The sequence below is a fragment of the Amia ocellicauda genome, chromosome 1 (genome assembly GCF_036373705.1).
Source record: "Amia ocellicauda isolate fAmiCal2 chromosome 1, fAmiCal2.hap1, whole genome shotgun sequence".
Classification (NCBI taxonomy): domain Eukaryota; kingdom Metazoa; phylum Chordata; class Actinopteri; order Amiiformes; family Amiidae; genus Amia; species Amia ocellicauda.
Window position 1 is genome coordinate 45768313 of NC_089850.1, and position 19286 is coordinate 45787598.

Genomic DNA, 19286 nt, shown 5'->3' on the forward strand with positions numbered 1-19286 from the left:
TAGATAAAGCTAATGCATGAACAAATAAAATATTAATACATACAGTATGAGTGTATCTATAGTTCATCATGTTAAAACCAAGCTGCATAATTCTGACAAGCCTAAACTGTACTTGTATCACATGCTTTGAAGAAGAGCTGAGTTATCTTTATTCAAACATTATCTATCTATCTATCTATCTATCTATCTATCTATCTATCTATCTATCTATCTGCTCTATCTTTTTATATTTAAAAAAAATGATGGACATTCCTGCAGCAGCATTAACTGATATTTTAGGCTATTAGATAATGATGATGATGATAAGAAAAAGAAAGGATGGAAGCAGCCAACACTGTTAGCATATCCCCTATACTCCCTTTCCCTTGGCCCTTGACTGACCAAACATCTTGTCTGCTCTCAGCTTTTAAAATCCAGGATGGAAGACCTCATATCTTGTATACTCTTGTGTAAACTGGAATTTGTAAAATGTATTATGGGTTGAATTGCACTGTAATATGTAAATTGGAATTTGTAATGTTTTTTGCCTTGAACTGCACTGGATAAGGGCGTCTGCTAATAAATAAATAATAATAATAATAATAATAATAATAATAATAATAATAATAATAATAATAATAAAATGGTTTTCTAGCAGACCAGCCAATAATGCAGTCACCATCAGCAACGACAACAACAACAATAATAATGTTGCTTATGGTTGTAACAACATTGAGGGGCTATGCTATTGAACATCAATACACAATTCTGCAGAGACCCTTCTTGTTTGTTACAATAACAAGGAAAGAATTACATCATAGTATAGCACAGGAACTTGGTCCGACATAAGGAGTGAAAGTGGAAGTGCTGTTGCTGTGAATGGTAATGCTGGCATTGTGCTGGGCTGGCGGGGGGCTCTGTCAGTATTGGCTGTGAGGCTCAGTCTCTGCTCAGGCGGCCGCTGCTGCAGTCCGAGCCCGGCGCCGAGGCACAGGAGGCGGGCGGGGAACATGGACCAGCGCGGCCGCTTCTCATCTCGACTCCGGGAGCTCGCATGAAACCAAGCCGCGATCTGGGAGGATTAACCCGAAACCAAAGCACGGGGATGCAATAGAGAGGGAATAACCTTCCCGATCACCGCGTCTGTGCTCTCGGATGCTGTAGTACCTGAGAGGGACTGTTCTGGTGAGTACAGTAGTGTGCAACTCTCTCTCTCTCTCTCTCTCTCTCTCTCACACACACACACACACACACTCTCTCACACACACTCTCTCTCTCACACACACACACACACACACACACTCTCTCACACACACTCTCTCTCTCTCTCTCTCTCTCTCTCTCTCTCACACACACACACACTCTCTCACACACACTCTCTCTCTCTCTCTCTCTCTCTCTCTCTCACACACACACACACACTCTCTCACACACACGCACAGCGGAGGTATTTCTCTCAGTCCTGCCGCCGGGCTGGAGCAGGAGGTGCTTGTCTTCAGCCGGGGCTGTTTGAAGCGTTTGCGGTGAATCCTCGGCACTCGAGCCCGTCTGCGTCAGTGGATCTGCATGGGGTAGAGATGCATCCAGGCGGCGGGACTGGAAGCCATTCGTTTTGGGCAAAAAAGGTAAATGGGGAGTTCTTTTTTTTGCAATATGGCCGCTGTTTTGCGTCCCTTGTTTGCTTTGCAAGTGGAATACAAAAAGTCGTGCCGAGCTGTGTTCACCCCGGGGTGCTGGGGTGCTTTTTCGCATTTTTGAAAGGACACGGGCTGCAGGCGAGGCGTGTGTAGAGTCGGTGTAAAACAGCACGCAGTTGAAATATTGAGCGCAATGCCTGTGGATCCACACAGGACCCCGCTGTCAGAGCCCCCGCTGCCCGGCGCCGAGGGTCGCTCTCCGCGGCGCACAGGCACCACGCACGGGTGTGTGTGTGTGTGTGTGTGTGTGTGTGTGTGTGTGTGTGTGTCTGTTTCGGATACTTTGTTTCTCTGTGTCGGATACTTTGTGTCCCTGGTTCGGAGGAAAGGGAAAGGAAGTTTAGACGACCAGGAACTTGCCACCAGTGTCGGAAATGTGCTGCGTGTGAGACACGCACAGTGTGGACAGAGTCGCTCGGGTTCAGGGTGTTTTAACGTCATTCTTTTCTTTCATTTTCGGCAGAAATGCATCCAAGTTCAGGTCGTCCGTGCATGTTTCTTGTGATTTCGCTGTACTTCAGGACAATGCACATTCTGGCGCAAAAAACCCAAACCCGAGTGAAACCGGATCATCGCCAGCCCTCCTGCTGTCCCCTCGCACAGTAACGCAGCCGCGCAGTCATTTTCTGGGACGGATTACTGTCGCTTTCTGGTGTTGCAACATGTTTTACAAATGTCTGTCCCGGGGTATCTTATTTACTTTGATTCAAATGACAACAATATGCGAAAGCTAGATCTCAAATGCCCCATTATTATTGTCCTGTCCAGTGTATTGTTTGAACTCTTTATTCCTGCATTGTGACCCCAGCCCAGGACAGGGGGTTTGTGCATCTGAGTCCATGGAGAGAGGGAGAGAGGGAGAGAGGGAGAGAGGGAGAGAGGGAGGAGAGAGTTCATGTGATTCAAGTTGGTCGCATCAGTTTTGGGAAACGCCAGTTTGTGGCAGTCTTTGAATGCACACAACGCCATGCTATCTTTCTTCTGCGATTCAAAGACATCAAACACAGGATCCTAGCCAGAGATTCATCACACGGATGTCAAATACCTGTTGAGTTTTTTTACATCTTTGATTAAACCTCAACTGTGCTTGAAAGGATGTGGCAGCAGCAGTGAGGCGGTTGTTAACAATATGTGTTTTTAAAAGCTTGCAGCTGTTTTGGGGCTTGACTTATCTGTAAAGCAGTGGGAGAGTGCAGGTTTAGGACTAGAGACAGCAGAAGACTACATTTGTAAAGAAACAGCATGGCAGTTCAAAGTGCTTTTGAAGTTGCCCTGCTTATTAAAGAGTCAGTCATTCAAGTGTTTTGTTTTGGTCCTTATTATTTTATTCTTAATTATTTCTTTCATTCATATGTCAAAGTTCCTCTTTCACTGCCCTTCTTATTCGTGTCATGCTTGACATTATGTTTGGTTACACACAATTACATGCAAATTACGTACTTGATCCTTTTTCAACATTGTTGTGAAGATGAGGACAACAGGCAGATTGCTCTAGGACACATTGCTTTTGCAGAATTAAGTCATATGTTTTTGGAGACCTATAGCATGCATACGTACTTAGAATAAATTAGGTGCAACCCAGAACACAACCAGGTTTAGGCCCAAGGACTAAGACAGGACTGATGCCCAAAAAATAATAATCCCGCAATTCATTTATTTTGGAAATGTTTCGGATATGGTGAGTATTTTGACATAACAGTAATTCAGTGCACTGCTGAGAAAATGAATGTGAACACAGTACATCCATCAGTAAAACATCGATAAGGATGTTACCGTGGTTTTTAAAAAACACAAGATCAATTCTCATTCATTAACGCACAGCACACCTCAGGTGCAACTGAGAGGTTTGTCTGCAGCAGATTGAAATACTAAATCAGTCATTTTTGGCTTTAGTGGTAATAGTCAAGGAAAAAACAAACACATTTTACAAGTGGACGTGTCATACAGAGCATGCACATAAAATATGTATTTATTGAACAACTTAAGTTTCTAAATACTTCCTTGTGCATCTATTGTATGCAGGGTTGTGTATTCAGATTATAACACTAACACCTCTGTGGGCTGCTTATCTTCTGAATAAAAGCCCACAAAATCAAACGGAACATTTCTGACACACAAAATAACTTGTGATTTTAAGGTATTGACCTCAAATTATGATTTTCAAATCTGTAATTTGATTTATTAAGACACCAAAAATATCCCATTGGCCAAATCAATTAGGCGTTTTGAAATATTTGCATGCATGTCCACTGTTTCATGGAATTGCCCAACTGTATTGACTTGTCACTCTGATTTAAATGTGAATTACACTGACTTACAACATATGGTCTACTTTCATTGGTCCGCTGGGGGAAAAATGCTGTACAATAGTTTTTTTCCCGAGCTTACATGTTAGACTGCCAAACTGCAAAGGACAAATGGAGAATGCAGAACTTTTTGCCATGTACAATATGAGCCATATTACAGACTGTTTACAGTATATAAGTGGGGTGTGCATTGCAGCAAACATAGTAACTGACTCAAATATAATATATATATATATATGAGAGAGAGAGCGAGCTTTGAAGTATACATCCTGTCTGAAGGCTATGGACCACCCAACATGTGAAAAGGCAAGAGAGGTGAGAGACCTGAAACATTATTATTAATAATAATCTTATAAATAAAACCTCTAATAAGAGAACTTCCAGTAAATTATTTTTCTGATCCGAACATTTTCCTCATGCATCAAAAGCCAAGAACTAAGGATCAGCAGTTTGATGCAAGTAGTAATTATTTATAAGTTTTTATTGCATCTCGTAATGATTTGGATCACAGTAACATATATATCTAAAGATGAAAAAAGGCTTATCTAATGACTCCACAAACTACTACAGCAAAAAGTGATCATGTTTGAGAAAGGAAAGTGAGTTCAGTTCTGCCGTTCAGCATCCTCGTAAAAAAACGGAGCTTTCGTGCCTGATGTTGCTTCTGTGCAGTAGGAAGGCTACACGTCGCAGTTTTTGTTGTTAACATGATTTAAATTTTCTAAATTGCCTGAAGAAATGTAGAAGCTGCACACCTCGGAGGGTACAGACCGATGAGGGAAGATGAGTGGTCTAGCCGTTGAGGGCAGGTCCAGAGAAGCAGCTCTCCAATGACATCTCGGCTCTTCCTAAAATACAGCAACGTGCGACGCCAAAAGGGTTTTGACTTGTGTGTGTGCCAGTGTCCGATTGCATCGAGTGTGGGTTTTGTGTGTTCATAGACTCCTGCTTTTATCTCCAACCCTCAACTACCTTATCTGCCGGGGGTTTGTAAGCGGTTCCCCTGTAATTATCCATCTTGGAATGATTACCAGAAAATCCCTTTCAGCACAAATGCATGTCATTTTGCAGATTCATGCTTAGAACTTTTACCAGGAAACCTTTATTGTTAGATTAGTTTAATTAATGTCGTCTTCTGTGTCTTTGCTCCGAACTGCTACGTGAGATGGTGTTTCCAGGAAATGACTACTGCTCATTCTTTAATATCTAATCTAAATATTGACAATTCAGAGCAAATAGAGCTTTGTTTGTTAGGATATTAAACTGTAATGTAAAGTGTTTAAAAGCAGGACAATCTTTTGTGTTCTGCATTCTCAATGGTTGCTGTGTAAATTGCATGCCTAATAGCAGACATAAAGGGAATATCAAGCTAATCTGTCTATCAAATTCACTGTTGTTGACTAAGTATGTTGACATCCATCCATCCATATTCAGTATGTTGACAGGTTTACAAATATCCACATATACTTACAAGCGTAATCTCTGAGTCCGAAAATGAATCTTCAGTTTGCTTTTTGAGGCTTAAGGGCAATCTAATTTGCCAGAAAATGTATCTTCTAAAAGTAAAAATGAAACAAACAGTACAAAAAATGCCTCATCTCATACTTTAGATAAGATGCAGACCTAATAAACACAGCTGAGTCACATGAATTTCATTATATATTAGTTTTCTTCTGCTTTCCTCACCATATGCAAAATGTTTAACCACATGGGAGATGAGGACAACTGTCAAAACGCAGCACCGTGTTATGTGACTAGAGAATAAGAGTGTTGGCTGAGAACTGAAGCCAAACCTTTTTTTTTCCCCCAATAAATGACTAATGATGATGAATACACAGCAAAGGAATAACTGTATGATATTGCATCGTTCCCTCAGACAAGCAGAGGGTCTACAGGCAGAGCTTGGGAATTGAGGGGCTGTGGTTTATGCTGGACAGTGGCCTGTGTTGGGGTCAGCAGTCCTGGACACAGAATTAAGTGACAAGCGTGCACAGTTAGACCAGCTGAAGTGCATCTAAACAGCGGGAGCACATGCTGGGTTCTTTTATTGGTGGCTCAGTCTGTTGTCTGCCATTATTTATTAAAATACGGTGTCCTGCTTTCCTTCTGCAGCGAGCGTGGCTCTGCAGGGCTCAGCTCAGTGGTTGGCATCACGGAGATTGATTCACTGGATATTGTGTTTTCATCACATATTTCTTTTACTTTGCTTTCTTTTCACTGTACAGGATCAGTTCTGAGAGAGGTTATGCAAGGACAGTGTGTGTGTTTGCATCTTTCTAACCCCCCTGCTGTGTTTCACTTTTCCATTCCATGGCAGAAAGTAGGCCTAAATATTACATATTTACTAGATGTAGAAATTGATGACAATATTTTTATCATTTTCAATGCTTTCTCAAGGTTTGTGTGTGCATCTATTCTCCTTTTCCTCCTTATTTATGGTGGCAGTGAACTTGGAGAGTCTTTATCCAGGTTAGGACTGTCATTGCATGTTTGTTCTTCAGTGAATGTGGATTTTCACTTTTATTTACTTTTTTATTAATGTTTCTCTTAGACGCGCCATATGGCAGGTATGGTTACCGTGGATCGGGCCTTTGATGTCCAGCGTTAGTAGACATTCCCTGATTCTGTAGACAAGTCATGCCAGGAAGTGGCAGGAAGTCAGGAATCGGATGCTAACAGGTACAGAGTGTCACTGATTCAGCAGATAAAGGGACTTTGTGAGCCTTCTATTTGCGCACTCCAGTGTAGATGTTAATAGCAGTAGCCTATCCTTTCAGCTTACTGTCCTTGTCAGACTGTTTGAAAATATCCCAGTCAGCAGGGCCAACATGAAGTGTATGAAGGTGCTGAAGAACCACAAACATGCTCAGGAAGCTGACTGTATTCAGATATAAATTGCTGGAAATCTTACAGATGAGAGCAACATACTAACTGGTTATTAACCACCTTCAGATGCTGTGTTGTGGAGATGAAGCAGTGCTTAAACAGAATATATTTTTAATTAGATTAGTTTAGACTGTAGATGTACACTCATGTTCTTCCATTTTCTCACAAAAAGCATTATACTTTGCACATCCAGAAAACTTCTAGCATGCCAGACGTGTGAACCATATATGAGAGACAACACAGCAAAAATGCAAACATTTGAATAATAAGAAATGTACAAACCTAAAATGACAAATTAAATAGTTTCTTATTGAAGGAAAGGGCCTCTTTATGTCTGTAGTAGTGAAAGCGTTTGAAGGTTCTCTGTAGCACCATCCACTTTCCTCCTGAGAAGGATATTTGTCATGAGTATTGGGATTGCCAGGGCATAACCGGAAAGGTTTTACTGCATCTTGTAAATGTGGTGAAGGCATGTCCCAAGGGAGAGGAAAAACTGGGAAATTGACTGGCCCTTAGTGCTGATCACTGAGCTACTTAACGATCAGAAACCTGCACAGCCTCTTCTACAAACAGTCACCACTTCAGCGTTCCCCAGCGCTCTGCAGCAAGACTGGCAGATGTGTGTGTTTGTTGGGATGCAAGAACAGTCCTTGATAAAAACACATATTCTGCTCTGCTCTACAAACCTGCAACTCCAAACCTTACTGCTTATTCGTCTGAAGCAATTAATTATCTTGGCCAAACGAGGCCCTATTGAGGGCAATGGCCAGTCTCTCAAGCTTTTTACACCAGTCTTGTAGGAGAACTGTATCCCACACACTTTTTGGAACAAGCCTGTGATCAAGATAAATCATACCTGTAACCAGGACAGATCTGGCCAGTGCTGCTCCACCGATGGCCTTGTCTCATTTGAAACCCCATCCGAGCCACTTATTCTCCATCCTAACTTGGAATGTCATTTTCAATAAACAAACAAGAAATGGCCCACTCATATAAACACATTTGTTTTTGCAGCTCATGGGTCTCGGTATCCAGGCTTCTGTTAAGGTGTATTACAGAGGAGAAAGAACACACTCAAACATGGGATATTGTACAGGGTGAAGTGTTTTAATATTTTATTTTCATTATCCTAATTGTCCTTAACTGCAAATTGCCGGGGATTAGGGGGTGCGTTATTAAAAGCAATAAAATACCTAATTTGTTTCTTCATTTGTGAATCTGGACATTTGTTAATAAGCTAGTCTTGTAAAGCTGTGAAGCCCTGAAATGCAAATTAAAAGTTGTGATTTTTTGACACCCTGTCCTTGCCCAGGATCTTGACCCACCTACTGCAGAAATAGGAATCCCTTTCACAGTACTACTACAGCAGGTATTAAGCTTAACTTTAGCAGAAACAGAGTGGGTAATATCCACTTTGACAAGGATTCATTTTGGTACCTACGAGGTTAATCATTGAAATAAATGGATAAGAAACCAGCCTACTTTGAATAGGAGCACCTGGCAATGCCATGCTAGAACTACGCAGTGAAGCCTACCATGCCTTGTCATTTATCTCTCTTGCACAGGGAGAAGGCTCTTTTGTCTTCTGAGATCTCAATTTAGGGCTGTAACACTACCTGGAGGGTCTGGCATCATTACATGCCTCACAGGGCAGAGTACTTGATGCACAATACCTCCTGCTGGAGCCCTCAGATGCACAGATGCACATTCCCGGGTTGTCTCTTGACAACTGGAGGCAGGCCTGGGTCACGTACGGTCTGCATCCATCCCGGTATTACGTCAGATGTTTTAGCTGCACGTTGTCACCCCCAGGCTGAAGAGAGAACAACCTGATCGTGGTTTGGCCACCAGTGGAATTGATATAACTTACTTTCTGCCCATGATTGTGACTCGCTGGCCTTCTAGCTCACACGTACAGAATGGCTGAGCTGAATATCTTACAGCTCCATCATTTGTTCAGTGTATGGGAACTCAAGTGGTGTCTTCTCAGGACACATCTGTTTAAAAAAGAAATGTGTGTGTGTGTGTATGTATATGTGTGTGTGTATATGTATATGTATATATATATATATATACACACTCACCTAAAGGATTATTAGGAACACCATACTAATACTGTGTTTGACCCCCTTTCGCCTTCAGAACTGCCTTAATTCTACGTGGCATTGATTCAACAAGGTGCTGAAAGCATTCTTTAGAAATGTTGGCCCATATTGATAGGATAGCATCTTGCAGTTGATGGAGATTTGTGGGATGCACATCCAGGGCACGAAGCTCCCGTTCCACCACATCCCAAAGATGCTCTATTGGGTGAAGATCTGGTGACTGTGGGGGCCAGTTTAGTACAGTGAACTCATTGTCATGTTCAAGAAACCAATTTGAAATGATTCGACCTTTGTGACATGGGCTACTTCCAGCAGGATAATGCACATCAGAGGATGGGTACATGGTGGCCATAAAGGGATGGACATGGTCAGAAACAATGCTCAGGTAGGCCGTGGCATTTAAACGATGCCCAATTGGCACTAAGGGGCCTAAAGTGTGCCAAGAAAACATCCCCCACACCATTACACCACCACCACCAGCCTGCACAGTGGTAACAAGGCATGATGGATCCATGTTCTCATTCTGTTTACGCCAAATTCTGACTCTACCATCTGAATGTCTCAACAGAAATCGAGACTCATCAGACCAGGCAACATTTTTCCAGTCTTCAACTGTCCAATTTTGGTGAGCTTGTGCAAATTGTAGCCTCTTTTTCCTATTTGTAGTGGAGATGAGTGGTACCCGGTGGGGTCTTCTGCTGTTGTAGCCCATCCGCCTCAAGGTCACAAATGCTTTTCTGCATACCTCGGTTGTAACGAGTGGTTATTTCAGTCAAAGTTGCTCCTCTATCAGCTTGAATCAGTCGGCCCATTCTCCTCTGACCTCTAGCATCAACAAGGCATTTTCGCCCACAGGACTGCCGCATACTGGATGTTTTTCCCTTTTCACACTATTCTTTGTAAACCCTAGAAATGGTTGTGCGTGAAAATCCCAGTAACTGAGCAGATTGTGAAATACTCAGACCGGCCCGTCTGGCACCAACAACCATGCCACGCTCAAAATTGCTTAAATCACCTTTCTTTCCCATTCAGGCATTCAGTTTGGAGTTCAGGAGATTGTCTTGACCAGGACCACACCCCTAAATGCATTGAAGCAACTGCCATGTGATTGGTTGGTTAGATAATTGCATTAATGAGAAATTGAACAGGTGTTCCTAATAATCCTTTAGGTGAGTGTGTGTATATATATATATATATAATTCTTAATCAAGGAGTCGGTATTTCAAGACATCTTCTAGATCTAAAAATTAAGAAAAAAGGAAAAGCTATGCCCCATGTTAATAAAGCTGTAGCTGTGAAGTTGATGTAAACGACAGAATACCCAAGTAACAACCAAAAAAACTAAAAAATCTGTTGATATTCTCTTTGTTGGGTTTGAAGTGAGCTTGTTGACACTTTAAGCCTGATTTCTCTTCTTCCTGTAATGAGCAGAGCAATGTGTTTTAATCAGTGATTTTGTTGTCCATCTTTGATGTTGGAAGCGTTTCTGAAGAATAAACAATACTGAAGTGATATCATCTTTTTGAATGATGCGTCTCTGAAAGGCCCTGCAAAACCACTTGTAGATATTTTTAAAAAGACTGTCATTTGTTCATGAAAGTGTGCTCATTTAAAGCCATTTAGTTTATACTGATTATTTTTCTTAGATCTTTGCTTTAGAAACTTAAATATATTTATTATTGTGTTGTTACTTATATTTTGTTCTTATGCAAATCCTTTTTATTCTCTGCCATGTAGCTGAACTCAGTTATCTGAAGATCATAAGACTTGTTGTGTTATACAGAGTAGTGAGGGCTTCATCTAAAAATATCAAAAGTAAGGAATCGGAAGCCTGTGCAGACATCACACACCAAGCATTCATCAGAGATGCCTCTTTCTTGTGTAATCTTTATGATAGACTGCTTTGCTTTTGTAGCATTGCACGTCATATGTTATTATCCGAGGTTCAGATCTTTCAAATGAAGAGGCTTTATTTTATTTTTTCAATCCATCTGTACACTGTTATTTATTTATTTTTGCAAATGTATTAAAGAAAAACCTTTTATTGTATTGCATAAGGTATGGTATTTTAAAGGATAACCTAATTGTCCTACTCTTTCATGTAGTAGTTCAGTATTTTAAGTCACCGCTAACTGAAGAAAAGTTTTTGCTATATGTTTTGCCTTAATTGCTATAGTTTGTAGTAACTGCATAACGGAAACTAAGACCATTTATTTTTGGTAGAATATATAAATAAATAAATGTCTACTGACCATAACAGCAACATAGAAGATTTCATATGGCATAAGTACAGAATTAGCAAAGAAATATTGAGAAGGCTGCAAAAGATGCAAAGTACAAAGTAGAAGAATCGAGAAGTTCTCATTGGGTTTTCTACTGCCTTATATGATCTTTCTTAAGAGTGTTTGATGCAGCACAAGTTTCAGTGTTATAGCAGTTGCCTCTCTGTAATATGGGAGACTTTGACAGGCAGGAAGAGCCAGACAAGCATCGTTCTGACAGTGGTAACGACTTCATTGCCTATTAATCTCAAATTAAAACTCTTCCCTGCCAACAGCCGTTGCCATTATAAAACAGCACTAACATGGTTTTGTTATATGGCTGCGCTGTTACACATGATAAATAATACAACCGCATTAAAATGTTTTTGGCCTACAGCTTCATCAAAGGTGGTATTCTGCTTTGAGTGTGAGGGCACTATAACCCAGTAAAAAGTGTGACGGGCTCAGGTTGTGCAGCATATGTTTCCACTGTGCTGCAAGCCCTCGGACAACACGTCGTGCACGACTGTCGTAGCAGCAGAGGGGCTGTTGTTCACAGAGTCACACAGGAAACCAAGGAAACGCCCACGATCACACTACAGGTCTCACAACATTCGAATGTTCAGCTTCACATGTCATCCTCACACATCATAACACCCTGGCTAAATAAAGACTTCCCTGACTACTGAGTGTGGCCATATACCGTGAGGGGAAAAAGTATTTGATCCCCTGCTGATTTTGTACATTTGCCCACTGACAAAGAAATGATCAGTCTATAATTTTAATGGTAGGTGTATTTTAACAGTGAGAGACAGAATAACAACAAAACAATCCAGAAAAACGCATTTCAAAAAAGTTATAAATTGATTTGCATGTTAATGAGTGAAATAAGTATTTGATCCCCTATCAATCGGCAAGATTTCTGGCTCCCAGGTGTCTTTTATACAGGTAACGAGCTGAGATTAGGAGCACTCTCTTAAAGGGAGTGCTCCTAATCTCAGCTCGTTACCTGTATAAAAGACACCTGTCCACAGAAGCAATCAATCAATCAGATTCCAAACTCTCCACCATGGCCAAGACCAAAGAGCTGTCCAAGGATTGTAGACCTACACAAGGCTGGAATGGGCTACAAGACCATCGCCAAGCAGCTTGGTGAGAAGGTGACAACAGTTGGTGCGATTATTCGCAAATGGAAGAAACACAAAATAACTGTCAGTCTCCCTCGAAACCAAGAAAACAATTGGTAACACACTACGCCGTGAAGGACTGAAATCCTGCAGCGCCCGCAAGGTCCCCCTGCTCAAGAAAGCACATGTACAGGCCTGTCTGAAGTTTGCCAGTGAACATCTGAATGATTCAGCGGAGAACTGGGTGAAAGTGTTGTGCTCAGATGAGACCAAAATCGAGCTCTTTGGCATCAACTCAACTCGCCGTGTTTGGAGGAGGAGGAATGACCCCAAGAACACCATCCCCACCATCAAACATGGTGGTGGAAACATTATGCTTTGGGGGTGTTTTTCTGCTAAGGGGACAGGACAACTGCCCTGCATCTAAGGGACGATGGATGGGGCCATGTACCGTTAAATCTTGGGTGAACCTCCTTCCCTCAGCCAGGGCATTGAAAATGGGTCGTGGATGGGTATTCCAGCATGACAATGACCCAAAACACACAGCCAACGCCACAAAGGAGTGGCTCAAGAAGAAGCACATTAAAGTCCTGGAGTGGCCCAGCCAGTCTCCAGACCTTAATCCCATAGAAAATCTGTGGAGGGAGCTGAAGGTTCGAGTTGCCAAATGTCAGCCTCGAAACCTTAATGACTTGGAGAGAATCTGCAAAGAGGAGTGGGACAAAATCCCTCCTGAGATGTGTGCAAACCTGGTGGCCAACTACAAGAAACGTCTGAGCTCTGTGATTGCCAACAAGGGTTTTGCCACCAAGTACTAAGTCGAAGGGGTCAAATACTTATTTCCCTCATTAACATGCAAATCAATTCATAACTTTTTTGAAATGTGTTTTTCTGGATTATTTTGTTGTTATTCTGTCTCTCACTGTTAAAATACACCTACCATTAAAATTATAGACTGATCATTTCTTTGTCAGTGGGCAAACGTACAAAATCAGCAGGGGATCAAAAACCTTTTCCCCTCACTATAGGACAGTAATTGTCTGATTCTGGAAGTTAAGAGAATAAGCTGTACTACCACAACCAATAGCTTAGTGTTTGATAGATGTTTCTCAACCTCTTCAACTGTTAAACCTCTTTGGTCTTGAACCATGTCCTGTTAACACCTCTCTTGCATTGTACTCGTTTATGAAGCATAAGAAGGCATTCATTAATCCTGATCTGTAGTCCAGAGCATTGGTTGGTTCAATTCTGAAGTTTCTTTGCTGCTGTCAGGCAAGCTCAGAAATGTCTCATCACTCTTCTTATTGTTTAGCTTTTTGTTCTGATATAGATAATATACATCACAGAAAAGTATAACCCTGGTGCAGGAACTTCTCTAGTGTTCCCATTCGGTCATTCAAATTCTTCTGGCTGCAGGATCACTTGGTATGCTTTGCTTTTCAAGTCCTGTGTTGCTTTAAGTGAAGAGGCAGTGTTACTACAGGAGGCAGATGTCCAAGCTGATGATAGTGGGGAGATCCAAAATTTGCTCCTAATGGTAACACATGCACAGATAGTGGCAGCACAGGGAGACTTGGTGGGGAAAAAAAGGTTACTGGACAAATTTATATCTCAGGGATTTTAAGGGAGTTCAACAAATTCTAGCAATACACTATTTCAAGCAACAAGCAGGATGATCATGACTGATTATTGCACACCAGCTGAAGACCAACACATTACAAAAGCAAAGTGATATTGGCAGACAGTGTATGGGGGACACCACTGGACAGGGTTGGTAAGATAAAGTTTATTTTTATGTATTAAATAAGGGAACTTTTGAACTCTTTTTCATGAAAATAAGTTAAGTCTAAGGTATGGTAGGTAGTAGCTAAAATAACCAACAACCCAGAAAGCACAATCCGTATCTTTAAAAAGGAAGCTGTTGCAGATTGCATCTTTATTCCTTCTCTAGTGCAGCAGATGTGTCTGGGTTTAGCACTGTGAGTGTGGCCCATCTATATGTCAGACCCTGGGAGGAACATTTCAGTATTGGAAATGTAGACATGAACCATGTTAATCCCATTGTAATTTAAATAAAACGTCTTAAAACGCAGCCAGTTTGGTTGTTCGGTACCAATAAATCTCCCTTCTCTGTCAAGCCCAGCAGTAATAAGCCAATAAAGGTCGCCCACTGTTTCAGTCCTGAGGTCTGATTAGGTGTACCGAGAAAAACTGAAAGTGCAGGTTAGGTAGCCAAGAATAATCTCCTCTCTGTCATTAAATTCACTGTCACCCCCAAGCCGCCAGAAAGTGTCCATTTGACAGCCGGACTCGCTGGGCACTGACCACAGTAATTGCCGCAGACATCTCCCAGTCCTGTCGGTAATAATTGGAAACCCTGTGGTGCACAAACCGCAGCACACAGGTTTTCAGCCTGGCAACTCTGAAGAAAAGCATTTTTATTTGTAAGTATTGCTGATTAGGGCCCAGATCTAATCAAAGCTTTGGCCTGCCCGCTAAACTCACATTAGAAACCTGATACTGGAACGTGCTCCTTTTGGTTGACGGAGAATTATTCCCTCTCTGTAATGCAAACTCGCCGCCAGGTTTTAATTTTGTGATCTACATGGTGAATTGCAGTTTTGATTCTGTCAGTGTCTGGGTCATGTGCTTCTTTTCCTGGCAGTATATCATCTTCATGTTGACTGGAAGTGTTACTTGATTATAAATTCATATGAAAATAATTATGAGTTTGTAATAATGGTATCAAATCTTCTCAAAAGAGAAACTACAGAGGGTGATTGGTTTCTTTTTACATTTACAGGAAATATTCCTTCCTGTTAGCTGCCAAACCTGCTCTAGAAATGCATGCTCTATTTGAAAGTTATAGTTTTTTGTTTTGAAGTATTTATTATAAGTTTTTTTTTTATAGATAATGAATATGTTTGCAAAGCTCTTGATCAGTCTTTTCACCGGAATGCACATGATCAGGAATCCTATCTAAGTAAAGTTATTTAGCCCGTTCAGATGTTGGCCTGAGCTGTCAGACCTGTCAGTGTTGCACGCAATTAATCCATGTTTCAGGGTCACAGCAGGTCTGATGATCTCTGTCTCTGTATAAACCCGGTCTGACCACAGTTGCAGTAACAGACACCGATACACCTGAAACAAAGGCTCTGGCCTCTGCCTCCAGGACTGTAACAAGAGCAGCCGTGGCTTTCTACAGCTTTGTGATCCGTAATTCATTTTAATCCCTCTGATAATATCCGATCCTTGGTCCTTAACCTGATTAAGTGAGTCCTGCTAAAACCTGAAGATGCTTTACAGTACTAATGCAGTTTTTAATTAGAATTGCCCACAGGGATGATGTCTAATCTTGTGCGTTTCCATGCATTTGATTGCTACACTTCCATTTGTTTTTTCATAATGTTTTGTAATTTGCATGGCGATGCATAAAAATGTGATGATTTGTGGATACATAAAGATAAATATGTATCCAATAAAGAACAACTGTGTTCTCATTTGGGATGCACTGTTAATAAATGACTGTGATTACCTGAAAATGATGCTAACCCAGCAGCAATTGTCGGTACATATCTAATTGTTGACTTCTTTCAAACGCTTTTTTCTTTTTTGGTAATTTATAGTTCATGTGGTAAATATGTTCTTGATTTAAAGTGTTTCAGATTTTTCTCTTGAAAGCAGAATTAAGTGTCTTTTCTCATTAATCTGTCAGGAGAGGCAAAATAATACTTAATTTCTGCATTTGAAAAATGAGATAAAACAGAGAGGCCTAATGGAATATTAAAGCAGCCTCCTTGAAGTGACCAGGCTACACAAAAGTTAAAAGTTCCTGTCTTTGACATCAGCTGATGTTTGTTAAAACCTTTGATCCAGCAATTATTTAAATTTCAACATCAATGAGAACTAATGAGAAAACGTCCTGCCTTTTTCAATGCACGGATATAAATCATTCTCTAATTTGTCTCTGTGGGATGTGTGAATGGGGGATACAGTTATCGAAATGAACCTGTATGTGTCTTCCAGTCCATCCAGTAATACTGTGCCATAGAAAGCTGATGCTCTGACCGACGGGTGTAACCAAGATCGATCCTCCACTTCAACTGGCGACCTTCAATCGTCTTTTATTTTTTTGTGCCACTCTACTCACGGTTTCATTTCATTTATCTTTCCTCCTATGTGAAGCCTGTTCTTTAATCGAATTCACCATGTATGATGATGTGAACTGAGGTAAGGTGTCGAGGTTGCAGAACGCAGCTCACTTCAGTAATGCCATTCTTCTACTGGGGCGGTTCACCAGTCGTGGATGTGTTTGTGCAAGTCTGGAGAGCTGGCAGAGAACAAAGAGGGTTAGAGTTAAAAGAACTATGAATTCACTTGCTGATTATGGTTATATTTGTGTGTAATTTACCTTTTGTGCTTGTCTAACCTTTTGTGAAGTAGAAAGGCCATTCCAGAGACGGCAAGTTTTAGAGAAGTAAAATGGTGGATTTCTTTATTTTAATCATATGATTTCTCTGCTCTTTAAGGTCTTTGCCTCTTTATTCCAAAGTGTTGTAATAAAATGTTTTGTCAGACATTAGCTAGTCTAGTTTTGAAAATGGTTCTGTAACTCAAATTACATAATAAAATAAGGATGTGATATTCTGGTATCATTTAGGTAGTTCAAGCTGAGAGAATTATTATGAAACTCAATGACTATACCCCATCCCCTCCTAACACACACACACACACACACCCTAACAATCTGGCAATGACTAAATCCCTTTGCAACTTGGATATGTTGTTATCTGGCATATTGTATTCTCATTACCTTTGTATCTACACTCGCCTAAAGGATTATTAGGAACACCATACTAATACTGTGTTTGACCCCCTTTCGCCTTCAGAACTGCCTTAATTCTACATGGCATTGATTCAACAAGGTGCTGAAAGCATTCTTTACTGTCCAATTTTGGTGAGCTTGTGCAAATTGTAGCCTCTTTTTCCTATTTGTAGTGGAGATGAGTGGTACCCGGTGGGGTCTTCTGCTGTTGTAGCCCATCCGCCTCAAGGTTGTAGGTGTTGTGGCTTCACAAATGCTTTGCTGCATACCTCGGTTGTAACGAGTGGTTATTTCAGTCAAAGTTGCTCTTCTATCAGCTTGAATCAGTCGGCCCATTCTCCTCTGACCTCTAGCATCAACAAGGCATTTTCGCCCACAGGACTGCCGCATACTGGATGTTTTTCCCTCATCACACCATTCTTTGTAACCCCTAGAAATGGTTGTGCGTGAAAATCCCAGTAACTGAGCAGATTGTGAAATACTCAGACCGGCCCGTCTGGCACCAACAACCATGCCACGCTCAAAATTGCTTAAATCACCTTTCTTTCCCATTCAGACATTCAGTTTGGAGTTCAGGAGATTGTCTTGACCAGGACCACACCCCTAAATGCATTGAAGCAAATGCCATGTGATTGGTTGGTTAGATAATTGCATTAATGAGAAATTGAACAGGTGTTCCTAATAATCCTTTAGGTGAGCGTATATATCTGTATATTTGGGCTGTTGAATGTAAAGCAGTCCTGTTTCAGGTGGAGATCTGCTCACTATATCCATGCATGCATGAATGAATGCTGATTTGAGTTAGAAAATTGTAACTCCTGAAAAGGAACACAAAGCCCCTTTCAGTGTACCAATCTTTAGGAGACCCCTCAATTAGCTTTGACTTTGCTTAGTTTCTATGGGTGTCTTGCCTTTGCCTAGTGTAGTGTAGTATATTAATATTGCCCCTGATCTACTTGCGTTAGTTTATTTAAATGCCTCTTTTTGATATCCGTTTCAATCCTTTTCTGTGTTTCCTGGTGTGCAGTGCCCTTGGGGGATGGTTGAATAGGAGGTGCTGAGTACAGCCCCTCTTTGTGAGGTAGTTTGATCACATTGATCCACTGACTGTAACAGTGTAAACTGGAATGAGTAAACCTTGTTTGCAGCTTTGCTTCACCCGTATAAGATTAAAACTGCTCTTTTCCAGATCAATTAATATTTTTTGTGTTGAATTTAATAGTGGATTGAATTGTTCTTGGAATGAAAGTGTATATTGAAGTTTGCATTGATTTCACACACAAAAATACATATAGGAATATATTTGAAATCGGTAAAACTAGGTATTATAGGTACAAAATACCTGGTAGGTATTAATTTGCTTAGCATTTGAATAAGTTGGGCATATTCTTATTTACTTATGGAGATAGTTGATCATTATTTCTTGTTTACCCTCCCACAAATTACAACCCTGAAAATTACAAACGTAATTATTATTTGTCTGAACTTTGTAAAATCATTTGAATCAATGTGTCGTCTACATTCCTGTTTTAGTTTTTGACAGTCTTAGCTCTGTGTTTGCAGAACTAGGTCTATGCATCATTGACAATAACTTGAAATGTGAGAAACTGATAAGAAGTTCCTCCTCCATGATGTTTTTAAAACCACAAGAGTAAAATCACTGTGAAAATGTTACAGCTTTATTATATATGGTTTACGATTTACGAAGTCCAACTGTGTCCCAAGATAATTTGTGGGTTTGCTGATAAGACGAGACTTGTTTTCTGGGCATGGAAACTAGTCTTTTGGGGACTTTTCTGCAAAAACAGCACAAGAATTTGTACTGGGCCCTGTACATGTTTAATTTAAATATTTACCCAGGTCCTTTTATTAATTTGCATAATGTCATGAGACAATTGGGTGTTCCTGGGAAACTGTTTCCTTGGAAACACTGTCAGAATGAGATTCTTTATTTGGCTTGAAGACAATTTCCCAAGTGAGACATACACATAGAAACTAACCCTATCATATAACGAGGAAATGCATTAACATGCACTTTGTCAATGTCATACACACACTTTTTGACTATACTTTTTCTTTATCACAGATGTTCTGCAAAGC

General features: G+C 40.7%; 1 protein-coding gene across 8 annotated transcripts in view; it reads left to right on the forward strand.

Moving 5' to 3' along the window:
• The first annotated feature begins 886 nt into the window (after positions 1–886).
• LOC136751330 (dystrobrevin beta) overlaps positions 887–19286 on the forward strand; it is a 109426-nt gene continuing 91026 nt past the window's right edge. For 5 of the 8 annotated variants that reach the window (XM_066706859.1, XM_066706839.1, XM_066706886.1 and 2 more), the window contains exon 1: positions 1376–1604. The gene's annotated coding sequence lies outside the window, so the exon portion shown is untranslated. Of the gene's footprint in view, positions 1165–1375; positions 1605–19286 lie in introns of those variants that run through there. The other 3 variants (XM_066706869.1, XM_066706849.1, XM_066706904.1) reach the window with 2 other exon arrangements.